The following is a 17,328-nucleotide window of genomic DNA, read 5'->3' as shown; positions in this document are numbered from 1 at the left end:
CTTTTGTCTTGTTGACTTGGGAAATATTTGTACCAAGTAAAATTTGATAACTAGGCAATAACCTCAGAGTTCTCAGATAGATGGAAGGGTTGAAAAGACATTAGGTAGAATACCAACTCTGAATACACACTTCAGACCAAATCAGGAGCCCAATCAGGTGTCAGCTAAGAACAGGAATTTGAGAAACAATTCTCCCAGGTTCATCAAAATGGGACAACAGACCAAAAACGACAATCTTTTTTTGGTTTCCATTTCAAGTTAATTTTGCAGGTGGCAGGGTAAGAATATGCTGCAAACAGCAAGAAAGCATCCATCCCGGTGTATATCATTGGTGATGGTGGTGTAGTACTGTGGGACGTGTTTTTCTGGTACACTTGGATTCATTCATAGCTAGAATTTAAATTCTTGCTGAGCATGTCCATCTCTTCATGTTCTTCTCTTCTGAGTGTTGATATTGTCTAAAGTTGACTAAGCAAATTAACATATTGTGAGTGAAAAATAATATTTAACATGATACTTTAAAAGGTACAGCTTTTTTGTGACTGTTGAGTGCATCTTTCATTACAGCAGCAGGTTTTGTGTGTGTGTGTGTGTGTGTTCATCCATTTGGTCTCTATGTAGCTGCAGCTCAGCATTACACAGCAAGTAAATAACAAACAAAGTGGCTTCCAATTCAGTCTGGGGCTTTGAAAGGATCTGAGGAGATCTGATAATCACCACAGGGATTTGTGTGGGGTGCTTCAGGACTATACTGTATGATCTCTCGTGTTGAGTGGAGGCACCAGAGGGATAGTACGGAGAAGCTTTCGGCAAACCAATTTCTCCCCCACACGGGAAATGATTGTACACATTTAAACAACAGGGTAATGCATATCAACAAACTCATAGTGCTATACAAACAAGGGAGCTACTGCCAAGTAGTAATTTAGTCATACCTAGTAATCTAAAATAAAAATTATTCTATTCAAATAAAACTGGGAACTTGCAACCTTCAATTACTACGAAACAACAAGGACAATTTATCGAGGTACAAATGTATCCGGTGCAATGTAATGACATACATATTAAATATAAATAGCTGAAAAATCACATCCATCCTGACTATGGAAGAAAGCAAATAAGCTGATGCTGAGAGTGCTTGATTGAGGCTAAATAACACTTCATCTACATTTACATTCAGAAAAGTTTAGCCTCGATTCCAGTGGTCTACCGAGAGCAGCTGTTAATGCTAGCACTAATGTTGGATGACATTTTTCCCATAAAACAGTCAAGATTAAATACATTTGAGAAAAGCAAACCCACATATATATTGTTAAGCACCTACTGATGTAAAAAACATTCCTTTGAGCTATAGAAAATAAATAACACCAATAATAAGCAATGAATGAACAAACATGATTAAAATAGTACAGTTGTCATGGCCTGCTTGATCAAAGCTTGTTCCTTCATTTCCTCCTGGTTGATGTGTAAGAGCAAACATTTGTCAGTTAACACACACAGAAAGACAGACACACCAACAAGCCAACGGGCATTAACCTCCTATGAAGCACCGTGGTTTGGATCAGGAGTATTGACAGCTTTCACATTAGACGCATTGAAATGCATTGCTGCCTCTGTAACAACACACACACATCCACACACCCTGCAGGTCTCAGACATGCACCACTAATCAATCTAACAATCACATTCTTTCCACCTGCTTAAACGTAGAAGAACAGCCAGCCGGGTCGTGCGACTCCTTAGTGCTACCAATCTAACCCTGAGCCTTGATCTTTGACCTTCAGAGATGGTGGTCAAAAGTTCAATAGGATTGGGAAAGAAGAGGGCGAGTGATTTGTTCTGATGGCCAAACAGTCTTCAAAAGAGGGCACTGATGATCAATTAAATACGACTGCAGCTTAGTTAAATGAACATTACATGTTTAGCTTATCAGATAGTTCATTATCCATAAGATATCGTCTGAAATAAAAAGCAGAGCTGTAGTAACAGTCATGTGGAAATGAAGTGACTCAGTTTTCAATGTTTTTACAAATACAGGATTGGTTTAAATAAATTCTAGCGTGAAAAGTCAGAAATAGTAAACTCAGTCAATTTTTCTTGAATTGTGTCGCTTGTGGTGGAACCATGTTGAAGTAGCTCTGTTATTCTGCTTTTTGGTCATAATGTTTTTGCTTGAGGAATTACGTCTTTAGACAATTATCCCCCATGGGTTTTTTAATACTCTGTAGCAGGAATGATTTTTGCTCTTACTTTAGCACAGTTGCTATGATGCATAATCGTACAAATGAGATATTGTTTTTACAACTGGGAGCAGCTGATTAGCATCTCCAAAAAGCACAAATAATACCCAAAGTATGATACTAAATTGAAAATGAGTTAAAAAGGAGGATCCATAGATAAAGAGAAGTTCCAAAGGCATAAGGAAGAAGTTAAAACTAAGGGTGCAAACAAATAATCAATTTAGGATTAGCTTTCGAAAAACAGATTAAAATTTGTTTCATTTAATTAACTGACCATTTAAAGATGTCTTCTTTTAGTGCACCATCCAGAAGAGGACGCTGTCCATCCTTAAGCAGAGCCAGTTAGTAGTTGTAAGAGAAATAATCATGGCAGAGGCATCCCAGCACAGGAAAATTAAATGGTCCAAACAGAGTCCATTGTGTGATGCAAAATGCACTTTATATGCCATTATGTTTTAAAATATACTTGAGAAGCTCCTTAAGTTTCACCTCAATAGCACTCTTTCATGACTACATGGTGGACCAGCATCAACATCTCAAATAAAACTTACTGATGTGCTATAAAGGCGAAAATGTGATGACAGCAGAGGGAATTATGCAGAAAAATTGTAACATGACTGAAAAACATGTGATCTCAAGGTTGATGATGAGATCGTGAGTTAATAAATTTCACGGAGCCAAATTTTAGCATTCCTTTGAGAACAACCATAGCCACCTGCTTAGAGATGTGCTACAATAAGACAGATTAACTGAAAGCACGACTAATAGCATGATGTGTTGCTCTCACCACTGCTTGTAGAATGACAACAATCTTAGTTAATCCTTAACTTAAATGATGCCATGTCTGTAAATAACAATTTTGCATCTCTTCATACATGAGAGATTAAGCATTTCACATCCTTTATAGAGGATTGTTAAAGAACATTTGTCAACAAACAGAATAATCAACACAGAGGAAAAGGTCAGGAAAAATGTTCTGGCTTTACAAAAGAAAGTATAAAAACATTTAAAATGCTATAAATGTAGCTCTCAAAAGAAAAGATTGGAAATCAGCTCTGATCCTTGCATTTACAATTATTATACTGAAAGAAAAACGGGAGGAAAAATATGATTATTTTCATGCATTATTCTTTTTTTCTCCCTATTCCATTAAGGCCCACCGTTTTCTTCCTTAGCCTATTTCTCCTGGAAGCATGCTTTGATGAAGGACCCCTGCAGACTGTGTTTTCCAGCCACTTACCAGCGGAGACACACATCAACTAGAACATACACCCTTCAATGAGGGGTGTCTTATGCCATGATAAAAACATCAAAAATCCCCTCCCTTGTCTCTCCTTTTATTGTGTTGTATTAAATCCAGTTCCCAGAGGACCAGGGCACAGCATTTCGCTCCTCGACTGGCAGCTCCACACATCTATGCCTGTGTGTCCTGATGTCAGATGGGTAAATGGGGAGTTTAAGCAGATCTGTCTAAAAAATTGTAAAATCTAAAAGTGATCCCTGGAGAGAGACTTGTTTGAAATTGAGTACTTATCAACTAGGAGTGTAGTGAAGAAATAAGAAACAACTAAGAAGGAAAGAAAGAAATTGTTAATTTACTTTTATCACTCAAACTGTACATAAACAGCATTTTCAAACACCAGCTGCCCTCCCCAAAAAGATGTTTTCTCTCCTATGTTTTCCTCTGATCTTTCACACATGTTCTTGTCAAACTTTCTGCAGAACAATTTTTACAACTAGTAAAAAAAAAAAGTCATACATGGTTCCTACACATTTTCATGCAAAACATCAGTTTCTAAACGTAAAATTCTAAAAACACAACACTGAAAGAAGATGCATGTATATTTGATGGTACTACAAAGGTTTAATGAATTCTTTACTATGAATTCATGGCATATATTGATGCAGGCGTTGGGTTTTAAGCATTGAACCCGGAAAAATTGTATTGTAGAAACTCTGTTTTATACATGGTCCACGCTGGATGATGAATAAGTTTGTATTTGCTATCATTTACAATATAACTCTGAGTTGATTTCCCATAAAAACAGTAAGACTGGATGGGCAAAACAGTGAGTTTAGTACTGAAAACTTGGATATGCAGCCATGAGGAAGGTATGCACACTGAGATGCACACACACAGCCAGCCGTGTGCTACTCAGTGTAATTCTCTACTTGATTATCTCATTGTTGTCTGTAAATACAAGCCCAGATTGAATCAGTCTGTGCTCCATTGTCTCTGAAGCTGGTGTGCATTTGCCTGTGTGTAGTGGGGGTGCTGGTAATGAATGGCCAATCTAGTCCATCTAAAGAAAACCTTCTCATCACAGCGCTTCCATAATTACCAGCTCTCTCTGCGAAAACTACGTTGTGCTTCATTACTTTACAGCGCGGTTCAGTCAAGACAGCAGACTGAAAAGATTGGATAAAATGTGCTCTTTGTGCAACTCTTCATTTTATATTGGTGTCATTTATAACAACTGAAAACTAATTTACAAGTACACGGGGCAAAAGACTACATGGCCAAGTACATTACACATTGCCCAATGGTGGATTTATGTTGTTAAGTAGCTGGCAACAACAACCAAATGTTTAAGTTTATTTTATATCATATATTCGTGCTCTTGATCCCAGTCATTCTAAAGGAGACAATGGGAACTACAAGAATGTAACACTTACAAGATGTTGGTTTTATTTCGCTTCATTAAAGTTGGATTTAACAACCTTTAGTTAACTTCTTTGTAAAATATGAATAAACATTTTGGATAATCAAACATAATTAGGATAGGAAGGATCATGCTTTATCGAATCACTCAGGTCAAAAGCTGATCCAAACAACCAGATTATTTTTAATTTTAATACAGTTTTAATAAATGTAAGAGTGGGTCATTTTCCAATTGATGAATATTTAAAGCATAAAAACTAGCATTAATTTTTGGAAAAATATCAGGAGTCAGACACCTTCTTATATGTTAACAATTTCTTCTTGGCCATTGTATGCAATCCTCATAATATTCAGCATGCCGAATGTGCCAAGAAGAATTTCATCTTGAATTCACATACCTGCTGGGAGCCATCGGACCAAAGAGACCAGCCTGAGGCACATCGAGTCCTAAAAAAAAAAAGAGAAGGTTGAATGAAATTATAAAAAGGTTGAAGAAATGAACACAGAGCCAAAATTGTAGAAGTTACTAAGCGGCAGGAGAAGAATTTGACAAACTGTTCTCCTCACCAACTCAGTTACATGCATATTGAGCGTGGAATAAACATTTCATTACAAAAGTATTCAAACAACTGTGACTTATTCATGTGCTGCCACAACCACAAAATGCAGTGTAGTTCACTGAGATTTTATGTAATGGACCACCACAAAGTAGGGCATCATTGTGAGGAGGAAAGGGATAGATGGTTGTCAGAATTTCATGAAATTAAAAAGTGTGGTACACATCTAAATATTACTATCTTTAATCTATAAAATTCACATTAAGCAACTGCCATCAGATGTCAGCTAATGATTAAATAAAGTCCACCTACATGTAATTTCTGTATAGATACTGCAGTATAGAGCTATAGAGGCAGTGACACATGGCAGTGGCAGCATCATACTCTTTCAGAATGGCCAGGGAAGCTGATTAGAGTTTATGTAAAAATGGATAGAGCAAAATGGCAGACAGTCCTTGATAAAACTCTTGGAGGCTGCTGAAGACGTTAGGCTGAGGGAGAGGGCAACAGATGCAATGGTTTCGCTGAGTCTCATAAATTACAACATAATATACAGAGTTTTGAAGGTTTTTAAGGGTACTGGTCAAAGAACGGCTGTTGTAAAACTGTAAACAAGACATGGCCTTTAACCTCTACTCCATAGCTGGAAAAGGAGAACATTGTTTGGAAAAACAGCTATGAGGCACATGGAGATTTGCAGAGATAAATTGTTGACAAGACAACTAGTAGTTCTGGCCTCTATAAGACATATGTAGCCATTATTTACAGAGACTCAAAAGATGTTCTGATAGCAGTTTGCTACAACTCATGTAGGGGAATGATGCTCTGGAGAGATGAGACCAGAACTAAGTCCACTAGCACAAAAAGAACCCCAGAAGGCAGAAAACTAACACCTAGAGATGCAATCCCAATTGTAACAGCATCATGCTGTGGTGATCCTCTTCTTTATCAGGGATAGGGTAGCTAGTCAGATTTAAAGAAAAGATAGCTTGAGATGGAGGAAAACTCTTAAGACACTGCAAAGGACTTGAGACTGGGGGATTGTCATACTGGTCCAGTGATACCTGAATCCTTTAAGAAATCCGTCTCAAGACTTAGAAGTTGCTGTTCAGAGAATCTGCAGCTAAAATTGGTATTCATTTTAGCGAGAGTGCGTATTTTTATTTGTAAAACATTTTGGAAAGCAAGTATCATTTTTATTTCCATTCACAATGGAATTCAAGGTTCCAGTCATGCAAAAGCACAAGAGGTGTGAATAGTTGTTTGAAGGTATTGTATATTGCTCATATTTAAAAGTTTGCCGTCTCATTCAAGTGAAAAAATGTTTTTCATTTTTTTGTTTTTTCTTTGGATGGATAAATAAAAAAATCCAGAAACCACAGTAGTATGAAAGTTATTTATCATTTACTTTGCAGCATCAAGGTCAAATTCAAATCTGAGTCTACTAACATGTATTCCAGTGTGAGGCCATTAGGGGCTGCTTTGGTGTATTAATATGACTGTAATAGTAGTGATTAGCACATACACAGCCAGCAAGAGGATGACAAATAGCATCTGATACAAAGCGTAATTGTGAGTGTTTATATGGGCAGAGACAGTGTCAAAGTGAGTATGATGGATGAAGCCTGGAGCACAGTTAGAGCTGGCTCATAATTAGGCCTTGATGGTTTTAGTTGCGCTTCCTGGTGGGCATGTCGCAGTCAACATGCCAGAGTTGTTCAAAAGGGACACCTTGACATTTTAGAGCTGGATAATTTGTTTATTCCCTCTAGGTATTCCCATCAGAATAGAAATAAAACAAAGGTTAAAACAAAACCTCAACATAGGTGGTGTAATTTAATCTAAGCAAATGGTTTCTTTTTCTTGTCTAAGTAACTTGCTTAAAAATAAGTTGCATTTAAAGTATCCCAAAAACATCAAATTACAGTAAATCAACAGTCTCTCTCATAACCACTAACCTTTTAGTGTTATGTTGTATGTGTTCTCCTGCACAGATAATCGTTATCTGAGCTCCCAACATTTCTCTGAGCTAAGGTAATTATTAAGAAATGTTACACTGTGATGGTAAGGTAACAGAGTGGAAGGCATCAGCGTGTATCAGCGGCTCAGGTGATGTGATGCTGGTGTGAGTTTCACCTGTCTGGCCATGTACCTGAGAAGCAAGTGAAAGTCAGTCCCTGTATGTGTCAGCATGTGTAAAGAGAAAGGCTTAAATATTTTCTGTGGAAGACACTTAAATGTAAAAAAAAAAGAGAAATTAATTTAAGTAAATGTAAACAAGTCAATTTAAACAGGAAATATATATAATACTTGCTTAAACCAAAGAAGTGTTTTAATGCAGATTTTAAGTGTTCATTGTTTTGTGATTTTATATATCAAACAACTAAAATAGCTCCATATTTTGTCACATTACAAAAAACATTTTTTTTTTCATTTTTCATTTATATGATACATTATATACTGTATTTCCTGCACTATAAGGCGCACCGGATTATAAGGCGCACCTTCAATGAATGGCCTATTTTAAAACTTTTTTCATATATAAGGCGCGCCGCATTATAAGGCGCATAGAATAGATGCTACAGGAGAGGCTGGAGGTACGTTATGCATCCACTAGATGGAGCTGCACTAAAGTGAATATCAACAAAACAGTCCGACTCCGGTGGGCAAGGAGAGCCTTCTGCGACTTGGCCGGGGCGTGGCCGGACGATGGTCACCCTTCTCTGTTCGCGCACAGCATGTTCGTGGAGAACGACCTGAGAATGACCTGCAGACGACCTGAGGTACGTAAATAGGTCAGTCAAACTTTAATAGAAACCAGCGTTCTGACAACTATCCCAGCATGCTAGACCTATCGTGGCTCAATATTGGTCTATATGTAAGGCGCACCGGATTATAAGGCGCACTGTCGGCTTTTGAGGAAATTGAAGGTTTTAGGTGCGCCTTATAGTGCGGAAAATACGGTAGTTACTTTTTTTTTATTTTTTTTTTACAAATTTAAACATGAAAAGTATGGGGTCCTTCTGTGTTTCCCTGCCTTTTTTCATGCATTATAAAATCAGGTGGACTTCTGAATCACTTTTGCTGCATCTATAGCTGTGGAAAGTCTGCTAGACTTGCATCTATAATCAAGATAGTTATCTTCCCATTAACTCCAGGAAGCCACCCAGTAAAGAAAATCCTCCCCAAAGCATGATACTGTCACCACTTTGTTTTACGCTATGCATAGACGAGTTAAGGTGCAATTTTAGCTTTCAGCTCCTCACAAATCTTCACATAATCATTACTTCTGAAGGCAGGTGGTTTCACTGAAACTTTTTGTTCTACTCGTAAAAAACATGACATCTATCCCTTTGTTGCCGCTTCTAAATTACGTTCTACTTCATGCTAGCCTGTCACATAAAGTCCTAATTCAGCACGTTTTCATTTCTGTTAACAAATGTCAAAAAGTGCATTAGGAGATAGTGGTGCCACAGCAGCTTGAAAAGTGACAGCAAAATTAGGGTTAAAGCTACAGCAAGAACGTTACAATACTGAGGAAGAACAAGAGCATCACTGTGTGTGAAAGTGATACTGAGGGAAAAGGTGGCGTTGTCTCTCTCCATGTACAGAGAGGAGTCAGCTTCTTCTATCCTTCTGAGTCTGGCTGCTAAATTAGTCAGTCATCACATATCATGTTGCCAGTCTAGTCATTACACAGTCAGGTCAGACAGGTCAAATACCTGTTCAGATAACACACTGTGACCTGTTACTGTTATTTTACATGAGCTTACCAAGAAAGGTAACACAAGCTGCCCACTGCCTGCTGTATCTAAAAGCCTCCTTGTTTCTACAATACTTTTAAGCAGTAGTCCATCATTTAAAATTGCCCCGACCAGACTAGTTAAGTGCAAACATGACCGAACGAATGCATCAACAAGATCAACTAAAAAGTAACATCTGCTGAGTTTATCACAATCAGATAAAGGTTTTTGCTTCAGATTTGCTTTGCCTTTCTGATTCTCACCACAATTATTAAATTGCAGAAGCCAAAGGATCAGCAACATTTGACATGAGCACAAACTGTGTATGAATTACTCTAAAAGATTTAAAAAAATAAAATTTACATACAAAATGCTAGTAAATTTTGCCACTTTTGTTCAATTTATCAGCATGATGATACATTTTTAGTCTGGTTGAAATGAGTGTTTAGCTAAATAATTTAATAAGTATAATGAAACTGATGGAATATTTTAGCAATTCCATTAAATTATTAGCCAACCTTAATTCCCCAAGTGGTCAATGTTTTTTTTTAATTTTTTCAAACATCCTAGTTTTACTTTGGATACTTATTCATTTTCTTTGGACACTGAAACCAAATTATTTCACAAAAACCAAGATTAATACTTTGCTGTGGGCACAACTGAAAATTTCCAACTTGAGGTACAATAAATGATGTTTCTGATTGTATAGTATTTATACAATTTTTCATTTGAAGTATTTCCACCTTTAACTGGAAAACTCCACAGACAACCGCTGTTCTATGTAGTTGTTTGTATTGATTTGTTTTCTTTACAAATTCTGCACTTCAGCTGCATATACGCGATATTGTGTCACAGTTGTGCCATCAACATTGTTTTTGTAGTTTTGACTGGCTTGAGGTCAGAACCAGCGACAGTATTATATTTGTAGAAAAGTGATAATGGATTGTTATACATCTAAATGTAGTTATATATATTTTTTTTTAATTTGTGAAGTTTTCCACAGATTTATAGCTTATTTTCCAATAAAGTTTCTTTCTGACATGATACTGCTTAATATGTAACTATTACAAAAAAAACCCCAGCATTGATCGAGATCTCACAGACAAGCTCTAAGATTTTGTTAAAGCAGATTCTCATGTTTTTCTGCGAACATCTTAAGGATTAGTTTTAAATCGGACACACAGATCCTCCTGTTTGACTGCAGAAATCTAGAATTTGCGATGGAGTCAAGTTTGAGCGTGTGTGTGTAACTTTCACACAGTAATTAATTTGGTGGCTTCTGATTGCCAAGGTTGTTTACTGGTTGCAGACTCAAGATCAGGGGTGTCACATGCCAGATTGACTTCACAAGACTCACAAGACCATCCAATACTAGAAATACAAAATTTTAAAAGAGAAAATAGGAAGTAAATTAGAAAGAGAATGGAAAAACCAACACTAAGAAAAGAGATGACAAAAAAAGAAAGATAAAAAGCAAGACAAAAGTAAATCCTCTTGCATACATTTTATTCTCTGTTAAGAGTCATACACACACACAAATGCCGACTGAGTGACAGAGCCTTATTGCAGGTGCAAATTGAAGCTGTGAGGTGTGTATGTTGTTCATTAAAGCGGGGTGAATCTCTATTGGTTTTCATTAAGGCACCTGACCACACAGACTAAATGGTTAATCTAGACAGCTTCGCTCCTCTACTTCTCCCCATCTCTGTTTCTCTCTCACACTAGTACACACACATGGCCACATTCAAATAATCCTTAAATCTGTCACCTACAACACACACACACACACACACACACACACACACACACACACACACACACACACAACACACCACACAACACAACCAAATTCTTATTATTAAGCAGAGGTGACAGGTACTGAATAAGTTGTTTTTCTGGTAACTGTGTGTTGTGTGTGTGTGTATTTGTGTGTGTGGTGTGTCTTTAAGGTCTTGAGTTTTCATTCCCCTGCATGTGTTTCGGTTTAATATTGCCTCCACTGCAAATGCTTGTATTTCAAAAATTTCTTCATATAGGTTTGAGTTTTGTGCGAGTCTGTGTGTGTTTGTGTTGAAGGAGGACAATTGGTGCCTGTGGTTATGAGTTAGGTCTAATTTCCAGGAGGCCTGTCCGTGGGTAAACAGAGCTGACACACTGCTCCTCCAACCAGTTATCTGTCACTGAGAATTAGACACTAAAACACACCATGAGATATCACAGCACACCACACTAGAATATCACAAGATGTGTCTCTTTGCCTCCACCTTATATAGAGTGCCTTTAAAAAATGGTTTGAATTGTTCACATTTGTCAAGTGACGACAGACTTCATTGTATTTTTTGGGGATTTTATGTGATAAACCCTGGATGGAAAATATTACAGTTGCAAGTATTTACCAATTAAAGAATTTAAAAAGGTATTCTACCTTCACACCCCAAAAATCCAGTTCAATTGTCAAAAATCAAGAGATCAATTGTCATCAAAAGTCACATAATTAGTAAATGTTAATAAAGCAGGGTTAGGCTGTAAAATATGATCCCAACGTTTGAAGATCTATAGGGTTTCATTACTGTGAAGAAGCTCAAGGCTATGAATTTCTGCATTAGACAAAGTCTTACTGACATTTACTTTTAAGAACTTGCCTTATGTGTCTCTTAAATAACATTTTAAATGTTCATCGTCATAAATCACACAAATATTTAGAATCCTGGCCAAGAGGATAAGATACAAAAAAAGGCATAAATGCAACTGATCAGCTTTGCAACTTATGTATTTGGAAGAAACATAACCCGTTCATTTCAGTAATGACCAAAGCAATTTTCTGAGCTGTGCCCAAATAGTCTGGGAGCCTCAATCAAGCAAATGTGTTGATAATCAGGGCAGGTTATTTACTAAAGACTTGGACATGAAAGATGGATTCTCTCAGTGCAATAATTGGCTATGAGAATAAAATTGCGAGAATATCTCAGGTGTAACATTAGCTTCAGAAAATATTTATGTTGTTTTCATTATTAAAAACTGAATAGGTGGATGAAAACCGCAGTGGATGATGGGTCTTGAATAATGTGTGGTTGGAAGTAAAGTGCTGTGTTTAACAGACTTCCACAGGGCAGCACTGAAATGACAGCCAAATTGTTTAATAGAATACTAAAATCTTGTTTTAAAATTAAAGATCCTAATTTTTAAACACCTGGATACTGGATACTGTGATTTTCTTTTTCTCATTTTAATCAAGTAGCTTGTTCACGTGATTTCATTTCTGCAGCAAATCAACAATTTATTTACAATTTTGGGCAAAGACAAAAAACACCAGAATGTTTATCTTGTGAATCCAAATATCTAATTTTACAATTCAGTGAAGTGTGTTGTACAACCTTCACATCCTGGAAAAAAGATGTAAATACAATATTTAGGGTATAAAATGTGGCTGGTTTTCAAGTATGTGTATTTTTTTTCAATGGGTGCTCTCCCACACAGCTTGTCAGCAAGTTTGAGTCAACGTGGAAATCTCTAAAGCAAAAAAGGAAAGTGATTCAGGCCTACGAGAACAAACATATATGCAACAGAAAATAAGAAATCTTTCACATGCATCTGTTAAACACATGATTTGATATGCATTATTGACAGATCTTATGATTGTAATGCATTATAATTTCATATTACTGCATATTGGAATAGACCGTGTGAATTAGGTACTTTAAATATTCTGCTGCTGTAAAAAGCTCAGAGTCAAATAGTCACCGGAGATCATTAAACATGTGAAAAGCAATATATGTGAACTGCAGAATATTTACAAGTGTCCAGCAGCCCGGTTCGGTGCCCTGAAATACAGCTCTTCTTCGCATCTTTCTATCTTATTCTCTCACGTTTGAGCTCTCATTCTCACGGGGGACCTTTTAACAGTGTGTAAGAAAGACGGTTTACAGAGTGATCAGAAGTATCTGGTATTGCAGATGGGCTCATGGTAACAGCATCTGATCTCAGCCTCCCATTATTCCAGTTCAGACACTCTGCCTCTTCAAGTAGTCTTGCAGCACTTTAAAGCCAAGGCTTGATGCAATCATATAAATCTTTTGTGCACTCTCGGGGGCCATCTTGTCACTCTTTCAAGCTTTGAACATGCAGCACCATGCACACACACACACAGACACTAATGGAGAATATAAAATTACATCTGCTGAAGAATCCTTTGTGGTGGCTGAACCGGTATGTCACTAAAGAAGTTTCAGAATGAATATTAGATGTTTTCTATGTACTGATAAAGGCAGCAAGAAAAGCAAGTGGAAGCATCTTAAACACAAAAGGATTTTTCATTTATTTTTATTTTTTTGGTCTAGGGAGAAAACATGACAATATGAATTGTATTATAAAAAGCACTCCATTCACAAGCTTTCATCTTTAGATTAATCTGAAAACCAAGTTCTGCCCAGCAGAGCTACAATTTGAAGGAGTGTACTTCTCAGTAAAAATAAATGATAGTGCATCATATAAGGTTTGCTAAATATATTTAGAATTTTGAACCCTTCATGCTATGCTGTCTCACAGAAAGAAAAATAGTCAACTTATATTTGTCCTTGCTGGAAAGACCATTTTTATAACTGTGTTTTGTTTTTCTGCTCCAGTATTTATGCTTGGAGAAAATGCTATAGGATGCTATGTTTATTTGTAGCTTTACTAATTTGTGTTACACACGAATGAATGGGTATGGTTGCAATCCTATATTTGTCATACTTAAGGTATTTTTAGAGCACTGTTCTGATGGATTTAAAGAAACTAAGATTTTCTAAGGTCTTGTTACTCCCTGATTACAAGACATTGTCACTCAATTAACATCCTTTGCTATCACATAATTCTTAATGTCTGTTGATCTCCTAGATTTTCTACTAACTAGAGCACCAATTCATATATACCAGTAACATCCGGTATAGGGTGATGGCAGTTTGGTGCCCATCTCCACAGGTCATTGGGTGAAAGGCGTGGTAAACACTGGATAGGTTGTCCATCCTTAAGGCAATACAGAGACACACAGGACAATCAATCATGCAACCAAACACTCATATCTAAGGGCAATTTCAGAGCAACTAAGAGTGGACCTCGACCATTTTGCGGTTTAATATTTGTGAAGTCACCTAATCATGAATTTTCTATCAACCATAACTCTAAATTATTTGGGGAAAAAATTGCATATTCACTTTATTTTATCAAATACTGAAAAGAAAATGTGGCGGGAGTCACTGAAATATTTAGGCACAATGCTGCTTGTGATATTGTGGAGATAAGAAAGACTTTAGCTTATGTAGTGCTAAGATGGATTTCACTGCATTAATGCATATTATGGTCTATTTGGTGCTAAGCTATTAAAAAGAATAGGTGTTTTTTCTGATGATTTCATGGATTTTTGGATTTTGGCCAATTACGGATGCCTGTGGTTCAGAAATCTCACAAATACTGAGGAGTTCACCATAGGCAAGTTTTTTAGAGTGTAGAAAACACATTTGAAAACATCAGGCTCTAGGTCAAGAGTCTGCGATTCTAATCGCCCTGGTGTCCTGCAACTTTTAGATGTGTCCCTGGTCCAACACACCAGAGTCAAATAGTTGCCTTACCTCTTTAAAAAGCAGTCAAGTTCTCCAGAGTCCTGCTAATAAACTAATTACTTGGTGAGTTGAAGCAGAGAGGCATCTAAAAATTAAAGGACACCGGCCCTCGAAGACTGGAAATGCAGACCCCTGCTCTACAGGAATATAATGTTTCTTCAACAAGAAGCTCAAAAGAAATACGTCTAAAAATCTACATTGAGGCGTTGCCTTTTATCTGTTTTGTCAAATATTGCAATGGCAGATTTTCAATTATGAGCGTGTTTCCAACTGTAGCCACTGAAGTCCTGTGAAGCGATTTTATTTTTGGCCTTTAGATGGGTTATTTTCCCCACCACTAATAAAATAAACTTCCAATTTCAGAAACATCTGTGGACTTTTATGAGCTCTTGATTTTGCACACCATACAGAAAAATGGAATATAAAATTGCATTTCATTTGTTTTAAAGCTGGATGGAGCAAAAACAAAACACACAAAAAAAACTGCCTTTCCTTTCTGAATCAAAGTAACAGGGACAGTGTATTGGGCTGTGGATGCTTGAATGCGTGTGTGTGTGTGTGTGTGTGTGTGTGTGTGTGTGTGTGTGTGTGTGTGTGTGTGTGTGTGTGTGTGTGTGTGTGTGTGTGTGTGTGTGTGTGTGTGTGTGTGTGTGTGTGCGCGCGCATCTATTCCCAGGACCTGGGCAGCCCATCAAGCAGCTATCCATCCTTTGTGACGATCAATATTTATGAATCCCTGTGGACCTGTGGTATGAAGCATATAAACAAGCAATGGAGTAGACCAAGACAGACCACCAAACAAACACACAGTAGCAGCAATATATTAAGGTGCACATGCATTTACACAAATACTGAGGAATGAACAACACACCACTGAAGTTACAGATCTGGCAGACTTTCAACATAAGTCTTCAAAGTTTAGAATAAGAAAGAATATTCTAATTAGCTTCTAAAAATGTTCTTCAGAGTAATATGCTTATAGGCTTTAGATTAGGTGAAAATATGACAACTGATCCCCATAACCCCAGTAGTACAGTAATAAGTACATTTAAAAACCCACTTTTTTGAATTAACGAAAGTCAATAATTTGATATTTCCAAAATGAAAAATCAACATCAAACATCAAATTCAACCTGGATCATTGATATTTGTATTTGTGGTCCATTTACACAAAAATGTAAGGCTAAAGATTTCACATTTAAAAATATATCAATTCAACTGACATACCGTAAGCCTTTCTATTAAGCAGCTGAATAAATGAGCAAAAATATTCATTGATTTAAAAAAAAAATAAAAATGCAATATACGCAGCAAAAAAGGGAGAGTTTTCTACTTAGAAAACCCAATTCTTGAAGAGATTTTCTCTCTCACAGTAAAGGTTCTTCAGTTCAGAACATGACTGAAGCCAACAGACTTAAATGTCACAGGAAAAAGAAATCAGATTAACAAGGCCATTAAGGTCGCTTACAGGGCAATTAGAATCACTGATTCTACCTTTGATTCAGGTCATTGTTTTAGTAAGATTGAATGGACAGTATCTGTCACACTCTTAACTAGATTTAGGTCTGCACTTTAACTAGGCAACTCTCTTTGTATGCTTCAGGTTATTGGATCTCAAGAACGTGAACCAGAGCAACTACCTTTCTGGGGGTATAGTTTAATAATCTAAACCTACTTTAAAACTCCCCCATTATTTAATCTCTGTGATGTTTTCACAGTGATGTTTATTCACAAATTTCCTCTATCAAAACTTTGAGCCCTTCACATAACTTTATTAATACACCAAATGAATTAGACATAAATTCTATTCAATGTTTTTAGAGCGTCACAGTTAAGGGGGGACAATACAAAGGCATTCATAACTTCATAGAGTTTTATTAGTGAAAACAAAATGTGAAAAACATGCAAATTCTACCCTTCACAATTATGTGATGGCTTATCACATAAAGTCCCAGTAAAATGTGGTTAATGTTGATTTAAATGGGACAAAATGTGGGGAAGTTTTTATAGGCACCATCCTGTTCTTATTTGTTATCAAAGCAGGTGGAAACATAACATGTAATTAACATTTCATAATCAATGTGGCAGAGTTTGACACCTTGTAATCACTGTATGAAGATTAGCACCCGCAGCACCAGGACACACACACACGCATAGACAAACAGCTGTAAAAAGACACACACATCTAAGCAGACAAGTAAGGCAACACACGAACAAACTTTGTGTACACAAACAAATGTGTCTACATGCGGCAACTTGCTCAGCTGATCAGGCTTGAATACACACCACAGAGCCACACACACATGCACACACAGTGGGCCTGTTTAATATCATTTACATAATGAGAGAGCAGCCATGGTAATAGCTTTTCCTTTCTCTTATTATCATAATTTCACCCTGGGCGCCAAATGACAGAAAAGGAGAGAGAGAAACGGAGAGCATGATGAGGGAGAGACAGAAACATAGAAGTGTCTTGTCCTTGTTACCCTGAAACAAGTCTTTGTCAAAGTCAAGGCCAATCGCCCCCGT

At 36.9% G+C, this 17,328-nt stretch overlaps 1 long non-coding RNA gene across 1 annotated transcript in view; it reads right to left on the bottom strand.

Moving 5' to 3' along the window:
- LOC103473544 (uncharacterized) overlaps positions 1 to 17,328 on the bottom strand; it is a 57,270-nt gene that overhangs the window by 24,181 nt on the left and 15,761 nt on the right. Inside the window, exon 3 of the long non-coding RNA XR_535039.2 lies at positions 5,301 to 5,349. This is a non-coding gene — a long non-coding RNA (uncharacterized LOC103473544). The remainder of the gene's footprint in view (positions 1 to 5,300; positions 5,350 to 17,328) is intronic.

This window comes from Poecilia reticulata, chromosome 12 (genome assembly GCF_904066995.2).
Source record: "Poecilia reticulata chromosome 12, P_reticulata-male-v2, whole genome shotgun sequence".
Classification (NCBI taxonomy): domain Eukaryota; kingdom Metazoa; phylum Chordata; class Actinopteri; order Cyprinodontiformes; family Poeciliidae; genus Poecilia; species Poecilia reticulata.
The sequence above is the reverse complement of the archived record's forward strand: the minus strand, read 5'-3'. Positions and strand labels throughout refer to the sequence as shown.